A 12,828-nucleotide genomic window follows, 5' to 3' on the forward strand; every position below is an offset into this window, starting at 1 on the left:
TTAATCTTTTGAAACAACAACTTTTGTTTTGTTGTTTTTTTTTTTTGCTATAACTTCACTGAACAACATAATTATTTACATTTTCTCAAACATAAATAAGTGATGGAACTTATAAGATATCGGGTAATACTCCAAATCGGAGTGGGTCAAGATGATAAGTTGACAAAGAAAAGGTTTTTTTTTTATTTTTTTATTATTTTTTTAAGGCTCAAAAGGGTAACTATGGATATTTAATAAAAGGGATGGCTAGAAAAGCTCAAACGGATCAAAGATGGCATTTCCATCGTCTTTTAGGGCTCTAAATAATTATCCATGTCTACTAGTTAGATGGGCCTCCTAATGTAGCAACACAATTTTTTTTTTATTTTACAATTTTTTTTTTTTAGGGTTAACTCAAAAGAAATTTAGAGATCGTGTATAAAATAATAAATTGCTAAGCTGTATAGAGAATGGGCAAAAGGGTTATTCTCCAAGAAAAATAATAGGCTCAAAAACTCACTTGGTACTTATTATGACATGTTCATTCCTTCAAGCAATGCATATTTGTCTCCGACATCAACATGTAGAGTAGCAAACATAATGTAACATCACTTAAGACCAAAGATAATACAAATACTAAAATTTGAAATTAATCATGTTATCTAATGTTAAAATTTTATTTTTTTTAAACAACATTCTACCCCTCAACCTATTCTAAACATGAAAGGAAAATATGCATGCAGAAATGTGAAAATTATGCATAAAAACTAATTAGAAAAGTTACACGTAAAATTATAGAAAACGAAAATATTTTTTTTATTTTTTAAAAGAAGATGCGTTTCTAGAGGAACTACACTCCATATTCAGCCATCTTCGACTCAAAAGTTGAAAAATGTATATTTATAGAGGAGAAATTAAAAAGAAGAAAAATAAACATAAATACATAATAAAGAAAAAAGAAAATGTCTGAATTTTTTTTTAAAGTTTTTTTTTTAAATTTTTTTTAAACGATGAAGATGCGTTTCTAGAGTCACTACACTCCATATTCAGCCATCTTCAACACAAAAAGTTAGCAACAGTTAGTTTCTACAACAAAAAATTAGTAAAAACTTAACCAAGATTCCACAAAAAATTAGTAAAAACTTAACCAAGATTCCACAATTGTCGACTATTCCCTCCCCCCAACCAGAACGAAACATTGTCCTCAATGTTTGAAAGGAAAGAAGTAGAGTTTAGAAGACATCACCTGGGTGGTGCAACACAGAAAACAATATTTACAAGCGGAGAGTTAAATCTAATTTGTACTTCTTACTGCGGCTACTGTTACCATCATTATTTGGGCGCTCCAACACAAAAGTCCAGGGGTCTGGCTCCGGTTTATAAGCTTGTAACATATCAAGTAGCTCATTAGCAGTGTGAGCACAAATAAAAAGTTTTTTCACATTAGAAGGAATGAAATAGTTTTTTATTGCATGGTTAAGAAATGCGATAAAGCCATCATAAAAGTTATTGACATTTAACAAACCGATGGGTTTTTGGTGGATGTGCAGATGGGCCCAAGATGCTAGCGTCATAAGTGCCTCTAGTGTTGCAAGATCTCCTGGAAGGAAAATAAAAGCATCAGCATAATTAAGCATTTCAGTTATTCTTTCTTGCATACCTGAGACGACTAACTCTTCTCCAGTTGATGAGTCAGATGAACTGCCCAATGGTTTTAAGACTCTTGGGATGATGCCTAACACTTGACTTCCTCTGATAAAAGCTGCTTCTGAGACCATTTTTGATAACCCTCGATTACCTCCTCCATACACCAAGTGTAATTTTCTCGCTGCTATACTTCGACCAAGATCTATGGCTGCCTCAACGAACTCTTTATGTTTGCCATATGTAAATCCAGAAAGCACACAAATGTTCTTGAATTGTCTATTGGGAGTAGCTGACATTGTGATACTTCTCAAAAACAATTTGTGAGTGCTTGACAAAAAAGAAATCACATTTAAGAGTCTTGGTGATAGTGGGTCATGGTTGTGTATGAGGTAATATGTCAGTGTCAAATAACGCGTAAAGCACGTGGCTCGCAAGTCAAAAAGAAAACAGTAAAAAGGAAAAAGCAAACAGTAATAAAATTATTAAAGACAATAATGCAAACAATAAGACAATAGTGAAATAAAATAACAATAAAGTAAAAGGATATTTACAGGTAGTTGCGACTGTGGCTTACATCTTCCTCTGGTTTTACGTCCAGAAACGGCTTGAACGCCCTCTATGGGTCGAGGATAGGCTTCCTATCCAGTTTTCTTATAAACTGGCAAACAGGGTCGTTTATAGTCAGATTTCCGAGACTATATCGTGCATGCTCTTTCTGGAATAATGGCCATAACTGGAGAATCGCTCCTTGCACATACCCACTGGGATGCGTTTCAAGAGACAAAAGGATATCATCCAATGACTCCTTATTCAAGCCATCCCTAATGAATTGAATCTTATCTTCCCTGTTATCAGACATCATTCCTAAAGAACATGGGTTTTTATTGCAACTCATTCTGGCACACTTATAACAAGCAACAGAAATTCTTCGAGCTCGTCGTTTTCTTGCATAATTTCCTTTACCACAACCAGGCATGTATGCAATAAATTTTGAAGGTAACTCACCTGCCGATCGTACTTTAGCCTCGATTAACCAACGGATGTCAGCAGGTATGTTATTCCTCATGAGTAATCGCATGCGTTCGGACCGAGCTTTATAGATCGTAAGGAGGGCATTCTGAGGAAGTGAAGGGAATCGCTTGTGAAGCTTCGCTAGAATCTCGTTTCTGTCCATACCTTCGCCTCAGAATATCAGTTATTATGGGAAACTGAAGTAACCGACTTGATTGTCACGGAGTACTGTTATCCGCCACTTCACCGGGGTAACAAACTAAAGCACACAAACAGAAAAAAAAAATTAAAACACACAAAGAAAATTAAAATCGTCCTCTTATTGAATTTACCTCAAGCTCCAACTGGATGTCGTAAACACTTCTCTCAATGTCTCTGAGTTGGCTTTCTAAACCCTCAACATAGGCTACTAACTCTGGTGGTTGTAGAGCCCAAATGCGATGTGTTTTACAAAATTGAATCTGTCTTTTGAGATGAGTTTTGACACGTTGAAGTGGTTTAAGAATGTTTAGGAGGAACGGTCTAAGTATGAGACTCATGATTAAAAATGATAAGAGAAAACTTAATGGTAAAATAAACACACTTATGCAAAAACAATTTCAATTAGCAAAAGAATAATAATAAAAAGAAAGAAAGAAAAATCAAATCAACGAAAAGAAAAAAAAATCAATTCAAATTTGGTGGGTCACTCAAATTTATTTCGGTGTCTTCGTCATGTGGTTGGTACTCTAGATATGACTTTAATCTTTGACCATTAACTTTAAACGTGACACCGTTCTTTGGGTCCTTAATTTCAATTGCCCCATGTGGAAAAACAGTATGAACAATAAAGGGACCAGACCAACGAGAGCGTAACTTACCTGGGAATAGGTGCAAGCGAAAATTGAATAAAAGCACTTTCTGACCTGGAGTGAACGATTTCCTCATAATTTGCTTATCATGGAAGACTTTCATTCGTTGCTTGTAAATCTTGGCATTTTCGTATGCATCATTGCAAATTTCTTCAAGTTCTGCCAGCTGTAATCTTCTTTCTGAGCTGGCTTGCTGCATGTCAAAATTGAATTTCTTGATGGCCCAATACGCACGATGCTCGAGTTCCACAGGTAGGTGGCAAGCTTTTCCATACACTAGCCTGTAGGGTGACATCCCAATCGGGGTCTTGAAAGCTGTTCTATATGCCCATAATGCATCATCAAGTCTTAATGACCAATCTTTCCTGTCAGGCCTCACCGTTTTTTCTAATATGTGCTTTATTTCTCGATTAGATATCTCAACTTGGCCACTGGTTTGCGGATGATACGGAGTTGCCACTTTGTGTGTGATTGAATACTTTGTCAAAAGAGCTTTGAATGCTTTGTTACAAAAGTGGGCACCACCATCACTGATTATCGCTCGTGGGAATCCAAAGCATGAAACAATGTTGCTTTTCAAAAATGCTATCACCACCTTGTGATCATTGGTCTTACATGGAATTGCTTCTACCCATTTTGATACATAGTCAACAGCAACCAATATGTATTGATGACCAAAAGACGGGGGAAAGGGTCCCATGAAGTCGATACCCCATACGTCAAAAATCTCAACCACTAAAATTGGATTTAGTGGCATCATGTTCCTTCGTGTAATGCTCCCCATTCGTTGACACCTATCACATGAAGAACAGAAAGTGTAAGCATCTCGAAATATAGTTGGCCAATAGAAACCACACTGTAAAACTTTAGTCGCTGTTTTCTTAGCACTGAAATGGCCTCCACAAGCTTGTTCATGGCAGAATGAAAGGATATTTGAAATTTCACTTTCTGGGACGCATCGTCTAACAATTTGGTCTGCACAATACTTGAACAAATACGGGTCATCCCAAAAGAAATTCTTTATCTCTGCAAAGAATTTAGCCTTATCTTGCTTGGTCCAATGCTCTGGAAGTTGACCTGTAACAAGATAATTCACGATGTCAGCATACCACGGTAATACTTCCACATTCATCAATTGTTCATCAGGGAATGACTCATTTAATGGTAAGGGCTCTGTAGTTGTGTCAAAATGGAGACGAGAGAGGTAGTCCGCCACAACATTTTCTGTCCCTTTCTTATCTTTGAATTCCAAGTCAAATTCCTACAAAAGTAACACCCAACGAATTAGTCTAGCTTTTGCATCTTTCTTTGTGAGAAGATATTTAAGAGCAGCATGATCCGTGAATATAATTATTTTACAACCAATGAGATATGATCGAAATTTTTCCAATGCAAACACTACTGCTAGCATTTCTTTTTCAGTAGTTGAATAGTTCAACTGTGCATCATTTAATGTCATACTAGCATAGTAAATAACGTGGGGAATTCGATCAACTCTTTGTCCTAATACTGCTCCTACTGCATAGTCAGATGCATCACACATGAGCTCAAATGGTAAGCTCCAGTTTGGGGGCTGAATGATGGGTGATGATGTCAACAAATGCTTTAATTTTTCAAATGCCACAAGACATGAATCATTAAAGATAAAAGGTGCATCCTTAGCAAGTAAATTGCATAAGGGTCTAGAAACTTTGCTAAAATCTTTAATGGAACGTCTATAGAAACCAGCATGCCCAAGGAAAGATCTTACTTCTCTGACTGTTTTGGGTGGAGGAAGATTAGAAATGAGATCTACCTTGGCTTTGTCAACCTCAATACCTTTGCTCGAAATGATGTGACCGAGAACAATACCTTGTTTTACCATAAAATGACACTTCTCCCAATTTAAGACCAAGTTCTTCTCGATACATCTCTGCAGAACTAGTGTTAGATGATGTAAACATTGATCAAACGAGTCACCAAAGACAGAAAAGTCATCCATAAAGACTTCAAGGAATCGTTCAACCATATCAGAAAAAATGCTCAACATGCATCGTTGAAATGTAGCAGGTGCATTACATAATCCAAATGGCATTCTCCTATATGCAAATGTGCCAAAAGGGCAAGTGAAAGTAGTTTTCTCTTGATCTTTTGGTGCTATGGGAATCTGATTATATCCTGAGTAGCCATCTAGAAAGCAATAAAATTCATGGCCTGCTAATCTATCAAGCATTTGATCAATAAATGAAAAAGGAAAATGGTCTTTACGTGTGACAGAATTTAACTTTCTATAATCAATGCATACACGCCATCCTGTAGTCACTCTAGTGGGTATCAATTCATTATCAGCATTCGTAACTACTGTGACTCCTGACTTTTTGGGGACAACTTGTACAGGACTGACCCATGAACTATCAGAAATTGGGTAAATGATACATGCGTCTAATAGCTTAAGGACTTCTGTTCTAACAACTTCTTTCATATTAGGATTTAACCGACGTTGCATTTCCCTAGTAGATTTAGCATTTTCATCAAGGTGAATGTAATGTATGCAGTCTACTGGGTTTATACTTTTTATGTCCGCTATGGTCCATCCTAATGCCCCTTTGTGCTCTTTCAAAACATCTAACAACTTACCTTTTTGTTCGTCATTGAGGGATGATGAGATGATTACCGGCAGAGTGCTTTCTTCTCCCAAAAACGCATATTCCAAAGTGTTGGGCAATGGTTTGAGCTCGAGTTTCGGTGGTGATTCTGATAATGGAATGAGTTGCTTCTCTGATGGTGCTAGTTGTTCAACTCTTGACTTCCATTTATTAGTATCCATAGATGGTGCTGAGTCAAGCAGGGCGTTGACCTCATCGACCGATCTGTCAATATCAAAATCCAAACCAAAGTGAGTTAAACATGTTTGTAAAGGATCATCACTAAGGTTTGAAAGAAAAGTGTCATCAACTAATGCTTCAATTAAATCCACATCAACAATTCCATCATCTGCACTGTGAGGTTGTTTGGTAATGTTGAAGATGTTCAGCTCCATAGTCATGTTGCCGAAAGACAATTGCATATTTCCAGTCCTGCATTGAATGTGAGCATCCGCAGTTGCCAAGAAAGGTCGGCCTAGAATAATGGGGATGTGCTTCCTTGAATCCTGTATTGGTTGAGTGTCAATTACAATGAAATCAACAGGAAAATAGAACTTGTCTACCTGGATAAGCACGTCCTCCACAATACCATGAGGTATTTTTGTGGACCGATCTGCAAGTTGTAACACCACTGGAGTTGGGTGTAATTCTCCAAGTCCAAGTTTCACAAACACTGAATAAGGTAACAGATTTACACTAGCTCCTAAATCCAACAAAGCATTCTCAATTGTGTGGTTCCCTATGCTACATGAGATAGTGGGGGAGCCTGGGTCTTTGCATTTTAAAGGAATTTTATGTTGGAGAATAGAACTAATGTTTTCTGTTAAAAATGCCTTCTTTTGAACATGCATGTTTCTCTTTTTAGTACAAAGGTCTTTAAGAAACTTGGCATAAGATGGAACTTGCTTAATAGCATCAAGTAAAGGGATGTTAACACTTACCTGTTTGAAGATTTCAAGAATCTCACCTGTGGATTTTCCCTTTTTTCCTTTAGCTAACCTCTGAGGAAATGGAGCTTTGGGAACATATTCCCGTGTGTTGGTTTCTTCTTTCTCCTCCGGTGATGATTCCTCAACATTCACAGGTACAATTTGATTTTCTTTTGTCACCGGCATCTCCACTTTATTGTCGACTTCTTTTCCTTTTCTCAAGGTCATGACTGCTTTGACCTCTCCATGCTGCTGTGGTGAACTGGTACTTGCTTCATATACTCCTTTAGGATTAGGCACTGGTTGACTTGGAAATTTGCCTTTCTCAACAGTCATTGCCAATGTCTGAACTGAAGAAGCAAGTTGTCCCACCATCTTTTCGAGGCTTGAAACAGATTGAGCTTGTGAGTTGAAGCCTGCTCTCAACTCATTTTGTAGTCCATCAATGGTGCGGTTCTGTTGCTCAATCGTGGAGTGAGTAACATTCCTGAAGTTCTGGAATGCATCCTCCCATGGTCTAGGTTGAGAGTGGTTCTGATTCTGATTGTATGGTCTAAATGGTGGCTGAGAGGCTTGAGGAACTTGAGGAATTTGTTGCATTGGTGGAGGTGGAGCTGCTGGTCCATTCTGTTGGAATCCTTGAGACCATGAAAAATTGGGGTGGTCTCTCCATCCAGGGTTATATGTGTTGGAGTATGGGTTGTAATTTGATGGCTTTCTCATTACACCTATGGCATTGGCTTGATCTGAGTATGAGTCATGGTCATGTGGTTCTGTTGATTTAGCAGTCGATAACGATGCTATTTGTCGAGCAAGACCTTCAACCATCTCCTTGACTTCTTTGATTCCCGAAGTTGACTCGCCAATTTGAACCTCATTTACTCCCTTATTTCGTCTAGTATTCCTGAGTGATCGACTCCGTTGTTGGAAATTATCCGCTTGTCGCTGGAAGAATTCCCAAATCTCTGATGCACTTTTTGACATTAGCTCTCCTCCACTTGTTGCCATTAGCCATTCTTGCACATTCGGTAATAATCCCTCCAAAAAGTATTGGCATTGGTGCCATTTCTCGTACCCATGATGTGGACACTTCAAGAGTAGCCCATTGAATCGCTCCCATGTTTCGAAAAACTGCTCGTCCTCTCTCTGGGTAAACTCTGAGATTTCCCTGCGAATAGCATTGGTTTTATGCACTGGGAAATATTTATTTAAAAATTTAGTTACCATTTGTTCCCATGATGCAATGCTATTAGCAGGTAATGTATTAAGCCATGAACGAGCTCTATCTTTTAAAGAAAATGAGAATAATCTGAGTTTAACATCATCATCTGAAAAATTCTCATATTTAAATGTTTGACAAATAGCATGAAAATCATTCAAATGATTATATGGGTCCTCATTTTCTAGGCCATAGAATGTGGGGAGACAATTTAGCACACTAGGTTTTAGTTCAAAACTCCTAGCAGCTACATTTGGGTATCTTATGCATGATGTGCTCAAATTAGCTAAGGGACTAAAATAGTCCTTAAATGGCCTCTCCTGTGGTTGCAAATCCATTTTATTTTTAATTTGTTTGTGTGTGCGAAGTGTTCTTTCTAGTTCAAGGTCTATAGGTTCAAGATTAGGTAATAATGACCAACAACCATGCATGCAAAACAAATAAAATAAAAATAAAGATGGGAACAAAACAAATAAAAATAAAGAAGAGGGAGAAATTACAATACTAACCTTATTGCGCTATTATAACCTTACTAAAAAAAATACACAAAAACAAATACGTGAAATAAATTAACTAAAAATTAAATTAATAAAATTAAAAAAAATAAAAAAAAATTACAAAGAAAAATAAATTGAAAATTAAATCACAGAATTTTAAAGAAGAGAAAAAGAAAAGAAATACTAACCTTTAAATGTAGATTCACTTTTTTTCTTTTTTTTTAATTAAAAAAATAGAAGAAAACAAATAAAAGAAATTATTAAAAAAAATTTAATTCTATGAATTAAAATTACTTACCTCCCCGGCAACGGCGCCAAAAACTTGTTGTGCAAATTTTAATGTACTCGCAAGCGCACGAATCTGTTGTAGTATAGATTAATGGTGACGAGTGTCGATCCCACGAGGAGGTGGATTTTAATTGTGTAGAATTAATTTTGTGAATGGGTGATTGGATTTGTGGTGGAAATGATTGGAATATGCTAAAACTTAAATTAAAATGGAGAGAATAAATTCTAAAATTGGTATTGAAATGGTGAGAATAAATTGAAGAGAATTCTATTGAAATGACGTACTTGAGTATCTGAATCCGTATCAACATGCATCATGGGCTAAATAATCCGTATTAATGCCAATTAAATCATGAGGGGGGAATCCACACCTCATGAACCACGCTCTAATCAATATGGTGCTAAGGGCTTATCGTGCCAAATAATAATAACCTTATACTAGAGAGCCGGTGTAACCAAGGCGGTATCTAGACAAGACTATTATTATTTGTCGACGAGAAGTCAAAACATCCACAAAAATTAGAGGGGAAGAGAAAATAAATTTACCAAATTAAGCCCATGACACATGTTGAGACTTCACCTTCAACCCAAGCTTGAAAGAAAATTAGCCACTCATAATTGAACTAGGGGCAAAATGGGAATTTATTAAAATACGAAGAAAATACAAGATGGAGAGGGAATTACAGAAAATGGATCCCAAAAATGGATTCAGAGATATCAAATTAGGGGGGAGAGGCCCCCTTTTTATAGATACATGGAGTAAATCATGGCCATCGGATTAAAAACAGTTTGGACGCTCAGGATTGCGCCACGTCATCAGTCAACAGTCCACGGTTTGACCACGCGGATGAACAGTAACACGGTTTGACCCGACTTTGAATAGTAACGCGGTTTGGCCCGGATGAACAGTAACGCGGTTTGGTTGAAAATAATCCTGTGTGATGCATGCACCGTACGCGAGATTTTTCGTCCACTGATATGCTGCCACGTCACCATCAACAGTACATAAGAATTTTAGTCCAACAGGATCGTGACACCTCATCAGTCAATGCCACATCATCGGTCAATGCCACATCATCGATCCGTCTATGTGAACAGTGCCGTGAACAGTAACGTATATAGTCCCGTATACGTGAATAGTACCGTCCATGTGAATAGTGTCATTTTTCCTTTTATGCTCCTCCTAAGGTTTTCGACCGTCCTGAGTTCAAAAGTGATGTCCGTTTTGCCGTCTGATCTCTCATTTATTGTGAAATGACTATAATGCCCCTAAAATACATAAATTACTTAATTAAAATAAAACACACGTAATTAAATCACAAGAATGTTAAATACATAAAAGTAAGGGTTGTTAGTAAGACTTGAAATGTAAAATGACGGTTTTCTCCTTTATAAATATGCATTTTCTAACACTCAACATTGTTCACCATACAACTCTTGCAGATGAAGTATCATGGAACTTGCATCAGGCATATTTTCATGTTGTCTTTGTAGCTCATTGGACATCGATGCCAATATATAGCTTTTAGCACTGAGGTCATCATCTTGCCACTTCTGATAAGTGACACGTTCTACCTCACTTGCTTCCTCAAGAATTATATTTGGTTTAGGTGTATCAAGAACATAGCTAATTTTCTCATAATTAAGAATAATTCTTAAATTTTTAAATCAATCAATGTAATTGGGTCCCGTCAAACGATAGTTATCCAGAATTCGTGCCAATAGATTATTCATTATTAAATATTTTTGCAGAAAATATAAGTTAAATTATTAGCATTTTATTTTATTATTATCTATTTGATTTTGGTCTTTAAACCAAATAGCACCTCCCACTATTTTATCATTTCATTACATTCCCATATGCAAGAAACAAAAACTCTCATTGGTAAAAGTTTCTAGTAGGAATCGGATTCTCATTAGCTTAAGTTTACCTCACCTAACAATTCTTGGCTTACTTATTATAATGAGTAGGTAACTCTTACCAAATGCATCTCATGTATGTACCGATTATCCTTCGGCCTCTAAATCATTAATACCTCACCTAACAGTTCTTAGTATAAATGATTTAGTTAGGTTTACCCTAATACCCTTGCTCACCTAACAGTTCTTAGTATAAATGATTTAGTTAGGTTTACCCTAATACCCTTGCATATTTCAAAACATCTTACTAACCTCACTTGACAGTTCTTGATAGCTTAATGTATGAATTATGCATCATCATATGATATATAGTTTGCTTTCAACATTTTAATGAATGGGTAGCCCATGTATCCATGACAACTAGCCCAAGCATAAAATATTTTAAACATTCCATTGGTATTAGTAGGCCATAATAGATATTCTTAACATCCATCATTACAACTTAACAATAATTATGTTTATTTTAATAGGGAGTATTTGGTCATTATTATGGTCTCACTTTTTAGCATGTTATTCCATTTTCAATATTCAAATATGTCTAAGCATCCTAATATACATCTCATGCATATTACAGACAAACTCATCAAGGATGATCATGGAATATTCTAATAAAACCAATTTGAGCCAAAATTAGTTTTAAAGTCCACATAGGTATCAAGCAAGCAATAATGATTATGAGACATCTTATGCCTCAAATTATTACAATTATTAGTTTCTATCTGAGAGGCCAAAACATCAATGGAAGTGGTGCAAGATCCATTAAGTCTTCTTGCTCCAAGGCATCGTAAATACGTCGTCCCTCCTTTTACAATCATCTTGTAGAAATTACATATTTAGAAGAATCGAGGTACAAATTTAGGGGTAAGGGGATACAATGAGATCTTAATAGAGGGAGGGACATGCAAGTCCCTATTTAAAAATATTACAACCATTTAAATCTGTAGAAATCAACCAAATCAACAAATAAACCAATAGCTCATACAAACATGATTGAAAAGACCTAGATATTAATATGATATATTTACTATTTTAATATATATTTGTCCATGAGGTTTCTGAAAACGCAACTTTTACGCGGTAAAATTAAAATGGATGGCAGAAGCTCTAGAAGCCTTGGATCGACTTCATTCAAAAACGAAAATCAAGAAAAAAGATTGAAGTTTGTTTACTTCACTTGTAGTTTTAGAAACAATTTCGTGAGGTAGGAGAAAATGACTAAAAAGAGTAAAGTACAAACACTGTCCAGAATATAGACCACTACTAAACATAGTGTCTATCACAATGTGTAATAAGCCATTAACACTCAAAACCATATGGCTTATTATTATTTGGTCAAGTTCAGTAAACTTGTTCTTGCAACAAGTACCTATGTGTTTGACTTGACATCTCATTTCAATGATATGAAACTCACCATCCATTTTAGTATCACATACCATAAGAAGTCATAACACATACTAGTGTTTATAGGAATTTATAACGTCCAATCATAAATCCACCACTAGGAACTATTTTAGAAGTATAGTACAAAGGATACACGTTTCATATTCTCGACAAACTTGAGAATGTGTTCCTTAACTATTTTATTTCTTGGACTATATTCATTAAATTAATTTATGAATGTTGATAATTTTATCATTTTATAAATATTAAAATACTATTTAAATACAATAATTCCCTAAAAGCAAACACCATTCAGTTGGCCTTTAACGCATATTACTGACAAAGGACTATGTCATGAGCTGGCCGTACTAATGGCCGAAGGCTTGAACAATAATAATGTAACATTTTTTTTTTTACTTGTGTCACAATATTTTGCCTACCAATACCGAGAGTACCGGTTCTGCCAACAAGGGGAAAAACAAA

The 12,828-nt window shown here is 36.0% G+C and overlaps 1 non-coding gene across 1 annotated transcript; it reads left to right on the forward strand.

Annotated features, from left to right (window-relative positions):
- Positions 1-8,113: 8,113 nt before the first annotated feature.
- Positions 8,114-8,217, forward strand: LOC127900498 (small nucleolar RNA R71). Its single transcript, XR_008052681.1, has one exon. It is a non-coding gene; the product is annotated as a small nucleolar RNA R71 (small nucleolar RNA).
- Positions 8,218-12,828: the final 4,611 nt, after the last annotated feature.

This window comes from Citrus sinensis, chromosome 2 (assembly GCF_022201045.2).
Source record: "Citrus sinensis cultivar Valencia sweet orange chromosome 2, DVS_A1.0, whole genome shotgun sequence".
In the NCBI taxonomy this organism is placed as follows: Eukaryota; Viridiplantae; Streptophyta; class Magnoliopsida; order Sapindales; family Rutaceae; genus Citrus; species Citrus sinensis.